At 31.7% G+C, this 5,818-nt stretch overlaps 1 protein-coding gene across 1 annotated transcript in view; it reads right to left on the reverse strand.

Annotated features, from left to right (window-relative positions):
• Nucleotides 1–773, reverse strand: part of LOC117174634 (TP53-regulated inhibitor of apoptosis 1-like) — a 7,599-nt gene extending 6,826 nt beyond the window's left edge. Inside the window, exon 1 of the mRNA XM_033363903.1 lies at nt 531–773. The gene's annotated coding sequence lies outside the window, so the exon portion shown is untranslated. The remainder of the gene's footprint in view (nt 1–530) is intronic.
• Between the last annotated feature and the right edge of the window lie 5,045 nt (nt 774–5,818).

Raw genomic sequence — 5,818 nt, forward strand, 5'->3', positions numbered from 1 at the left:
CCCCCCCCCCCCATACCTCATAAAATTAATTGTAAATAGAAAGTATAACTTTAACCTGGCAATGAGATTTGTAATTTCACCTAAACCATCTTTAAAAATTGATGTTCTTTATTTTTTCACGAAAGTATGCAAAACAGGGTGCAAAATCCTTTATAGAACACATGGAAACGTAAAAATTCTAAAGACTATAAATTGTCTTTAACAAAATGTGTTTGAGAATGGAACTCCACTTGTTTTGAGACGAGTTCTTATAAAGATATAATTTCATAGCATATTTAGGCGTATAGTTATAACATGGTTACCATTTCACAAAGTTTTTTTCATAATTATAGGCAAGATCGAAAGCCTACAAAATATTATGAAATATGAAAGACTTTAGGATGACAAATAAAATATTTCGCACACGTTTTTAAAAAAAAAGTATATACAGTTTTTTTAGAAATCATATTGACGTCCTGATTCTTATCATAGGTTATGTTGTAATGTTCCACAAGTTTGCATGCGAAAACGTGAAGGAATTAGTTCCTTACCTATTTATAGCTGAAAATGTTCTATCCTTTCTTATTTTTGGAACAATTGTTCTGCTCTAAATGAGCTTTCAATTTTTATGAAGTAACCATTTTTTTGTAATAAAACCCATCAAAGTTCCATAGCGTTATACATGGTTTTAGACAGTTATAAACAACAATGGCAACTCTTATACGACTCTCATACGGCAAATTATGAGAAGCCTTGCAAATTTCGCAAGTTTAATTGGCCGCCAGCATCGACGTAAATACTGGCCATGGCGAATAGACATAAGCATGATCTAAGAATACACGGTCTAGTCACACGCAACTAAAAAAAAGTTAACCAATAAGGAGCAACTCCACCACTTTTAACCATATTGGATAAGTGAGCGCGCGAGAATGAAGTATATTTGAAAGGAAGTAAATGCAATGAGCGAAGATTGTAAGTAAAAGATAAAGAAATGATATAGTTTATAAATAAATTAAATTAGTTTAAAAATAATGAAATTTTTGAGATTCGTAATCTAAAGTATAAACAAATATATAACATCTAACTTGTAATATAGAAGAAATACTTATAAATATGGATAACATAACCTCTCAAGGCACCTGAGGAATTGTGCCTTTTAAGGGCATGTGATACTTACAGTTTCCCCGGCTTTTTTTCCACAAAATTAAAATTTTTAAAAACTGAATTCGGAGATGCTATAAAATATCATAACGGACGTCCCTGGACTCTTTTTTGAGAGATAATAACAACAAAATGTATTGTGCTAAATGAAATTTTTATGCATATGTATTATTTTGAGGTTACGTCGTTTTTCATCTCTGCCTTTCCGATAATCTGGAAATTATTTACGAAATAAACTTTTTTGATTGCCTGCAAAACGGGTTTGTTATGGGAGATTAGTTACTATGTTTATTTGCAAGTCCAAAGTTTTCGGCCAAAAATATTGTGTAGTTTGGAAGTAACGCACAGGAGAATTGTAACATACATAACCTCCAAATGTACACACGTTGTTAGCAATATCAAAAAATTTTTTGAAAAAAAAAACACAAATAAAGTGTGCGGGGACGTCCGTTCGCATGTTCGCTATCATTTCCCAAATTTTTAAGACAAAATATTTATTATTCTAGAAAAAAAACCGTCGGAACCTAAAACTGGTAAAATCGATACCAATTCCTAAGCGCTATGCAAATTAATCAGATTTTGCTAAATTAAAATTTTTTGAATTAAACCAAAAAAAAGTGTGTGGGGACGTCTGTTAGCATGTTCGCTATCATGTCCCAAATTTTTAAGACAAAATATTCATTATTAAAAAAAAAAAGCCGTCGGAACCTAAAACTGGTAAAATCGACAATTTTCTAAGTATCTCATGCCCTTAACGCGAATGAAATGAAGTATCATCCACCTAAGGAGAAAAAAGAATATTGTTTTCGGGCTGAACGCAGAAATAAATAAATACAAAATATCGATATCATATCCTGTATTATGATAATATCTGTTTTTATATTTCTTATATACATAAGCACTAAATGAGAACAAAAGAACCCTCTCAGGGTACACCACTACAATTTTCACAAAGTTAATCTTAACACGACGCGCTTTCACAAACGGATAGCATCAGCAGTGTTCGCTTCTTACACCTTATTTGAATATTGAGAACTTTCACAGGTATTGACATTGATTTACAATGTAGCCATAATTCATGATTTCAAATCTTTTGAGTAAAGACCGAGACGCTAATGGTTGCTATGGTAACCAAGATGGCTAAAAGTGGTGGAGTGCGAATGTGGACGAAATTGGGGGAACTGATGGCTATGCCGTGTATTCTTAGATCATGGTTCCACCAATTCGATGATCAAATACGTTCGACTTGGAGTGAACCGGCGCCTCTCACTATATTCACTGCATTGGCGCGAATGGAAGGGGAATCCAACTGCCGCACGTGATCCAAGATGTCAGAAAGGTCGGGTTCCCTAGGGCCTAGGGCAGCGATAAGAAAACGCCAAATTACAAGAGCTGTCAACTGGCATTGAAGATATTAACCGATTTTCATCAACTTTCTTTTCATTTGCTTAAAATTAGATTAGAAATTGACTCAACTAATTAAAATTCAAGTTATTAACATATTAACACATTTTAATTTTTCTCAACTGGTTCTAATTATCTCGCGTGAAGCATGGTGTGTCAAGCATGAAGTGTCAACCATTCAGATTCGACACACTAGGCCCTAGGGTGTCGAATCTGAATGGTTGACTTTTTTTTAGTTGCGCCTGGCAGGACCATGCTTTTTTGGATCATGGTTGCCGAGAGAACTCGCAGCGAGACTGGACGCTACTCGAATCCTCTGCTTCGCGAGCCTTGCCGAGAACAGTGGCTTAGCCAGGGGGGAGGTTTGGGCCCCCGAAACTAAGTTTTTTCATCATTCAATTACCTTTTCCACAAAATCCTGGCTATGAAGCTGGCCGAGGAAATTCCACAATAATTTTTTTCAACATTTTATTTCAAATTACCAGTATCTTTGTACTGACATGAAATAATGAAGAACGTCCATCATTAAATAAAATTTAATAATTTTCTATTAAATCCTTTAATTTTTAAATAATATATCCTTCACTTCTGAACAAACATTTCAACTTTCTACCAAATTAGTTTAATTTTAAAGCAAAAATATGAATGACAAACACAAAAGTGAATCAAAATTTAAGAAATTTAAATTAGATTAAAATCCAAATTAAAAATCCTATTTAACGTCCAATAATCAAATTGATGCAAACTCCTGTTACAAAAATTACAAAACAATAATCCAAGGACCAAATTTGGACAGCAATGAACAAACAAAAACAAAAAATCCTATTGTAATCTGAAAAAAAAACAACAAAAAAATTTCAGACAAAAATAAAAAAAGAGGAAAGAAAAATGAAAAGGCAGCCAACCACATCCCCTACCTTCTCTTTTTCTTCCTTTGAATGTTATTTTATTGTTATTTGATGATAATAAAAATAAAAAAGATGAAAGAAAGAAAAAGAGAAGTAAGGGGACGTGGTTGTCTGCCTTCACATTTTTTTTCCTCTTTTTTATTTTTGTCTTCATTTTTTTTATTGGTTTTTCAGATTGCAATAGGATTTTTTGTTTTTGTTTGTTCGTTGTTGTCCAAATTTGGACCTTGGATTCTTGTTTTACATTAACAATTAACAATTACATTTACAAGCAAAGTGATGATTCTTCAATGAAGAAGATTTATTTTCTAGAAACAAATTAGTTTAATTTTTCATATAATTCAGTTGTGAACGTTCATGTGAATGGAATAAAAAAATTATTTTTCTAATTTTTGTTTTCCTGAAATCAATTAAAAGGCCAAAAAATAATATTTTGCCGGCAAGGATTGTCGAATACAAATGTTTCTAAACAGTTACCTGCCGTTACACATCACCCTTTATTCAAACCTACCTTGTTCAAGTTTGATTGTCGATATTTAACAAAATAAAAACGTCCGATATCCTTTTTTCTAACCCCACGAATTATGGAGTCGGTGTGATTGCTTAGCAAGACCCCCTAAAAACCACTATTATTATATCCACACTTGAAATTTCAACAATGACCAGTTTGATTGTCGATATCTGAAAATATACAAACATAAAAAATCCGCTTCTTTTATCCTACGGTTGGTGGATTTAGTGAAAATGTTTGGCAGGACCCCTAAAAAACTACCCTTACCATACCCACACCTACAATGTTCAAAATTACAAGTTTGATTGTCGATATTTAAAAATATAAAAACATCAAAAATCCTCTTTTTACATTCGCATTCATACGAGTACTGAGAAGGTATTAGTTTTATACGAAAAATGACTTTCGCGAATTTAATCAAATGTCCGCGTTCGCTAACCAGCCATTTCTGATAACAATTCAAAAAGTTTAAGCTTTTCCAACATTTTTTAGACCACTTTTTTCAAAAATTTTGTTTTAAAAAATCGAAAATTCAAATGTTGATCACAAAAAAATGACTTTCGAGAATTACATCCAATGTCGATGTTTTGAGGCCCCCTGAGTCAAAAAAACAAGTTTTTACTTCGGTGTCAGTCTGTCCGGCGTGATTGTTGTTGATACAATTTTAGATAACAACATAAGAAGTTAAAACAAAGCAAAATACGAAAAGAGATAGATCGACAAAAATGTTGCAACTAAAAGAGATCTACAAAATTTGTCATGAATCACTTTTTTTATAGGATGAGTAGTTTTTGTTTTCTTGATAGAAAACAAAATTGAGAATCAAAATATTAAATTGTGTGCAAACGATACAAGCTACGCGAATAAATGAGACAACATTTATTCAATGAACAAGGATTTACAAATTTTTTACGAATATTTTTATTTTTTTGACATGAAGCCTAATTTTTCTTTAATCGTAAAAAACAAGATTAAACATAATGAAGCTATATATAAACAAGGCAATAAGAATCAGTATGTTTTAATTCCCATGCATATTATACATGGTAATGATATCAATTTATTGAAATGTTACATGTTTTAGCTTAGCTAAGAATATAATTTAATGCAAAATATGAAACGAATATTAAGGTAAACACGATAAATACAATTTGCACTTTATTTTGGAATGTCTTAATAAGCAATCCCAGACAGAGTTACATAAAAATTTATTATATTTAATATAAAAGTGTTGAGCATAATAAAGAAAAGTTTTTTTGTGTGGACAAAATGGAGTTGGTTTTCACAAATAGAACAAAATATAAGAAAAGTAACTTTTCTCTTCACCCGAGTCGAAATTTAGGCCCTACTTTGATGCCGTATCTCCTAATTTCGTAGGGAATGGAATCTGTAAAGTAGGTTCTAAATAAGCCGAAATCGGCCGTTTTTCCATGTTTAGCGTCAAAGCAGGGTCTGTATTTAAAATAAATTAGACCCTCTTTAAAAGTTCAAACTACTACTGTAGGACTTGTGGCATCAAATCATTCTCTCTATAATCTCACACCAATAATGGATGAATATAAACAAGTTTTCTTATTTATCAAAAAACTAAATAAAATAAAATCAGTGATATAAATGTCAAGGATATTCGCAGTTATTTTTTGATAAATATTGTTAATAGAATTGGTTAATTAAGAGTCTAAAGAATAGTGCACTGAAAAATCCAGAAGTACTAAGAAACGAACCCGAGATTGCACGCACGCACTGAGTATTTACTAACCGATTCAGCTATAGTGGAACGCATTAGAATGTCTTCTATAAAAATAATTTCCACTTGTCTAATAGTTCAAGGTCCAAAATATTTTTAAATCCAAGA

The sequence above is a fragment of the Belonocnema kinseyi genome, chromosome 1 (assembly GCF_010883055.1).
Source record: "Belonocnema kinseyi isolate 2016_QV_RU_SX_M_011 chromosome 1, B_treatae_v1, whole genome shotgun sequence".
NCBI classification, from domain to species: Eukaryota; Metazoa; Arthropoda; class Insecta; order Hymenoptera; family Cynipidae; genus Belonocnema; species Belonocnema kinseyi.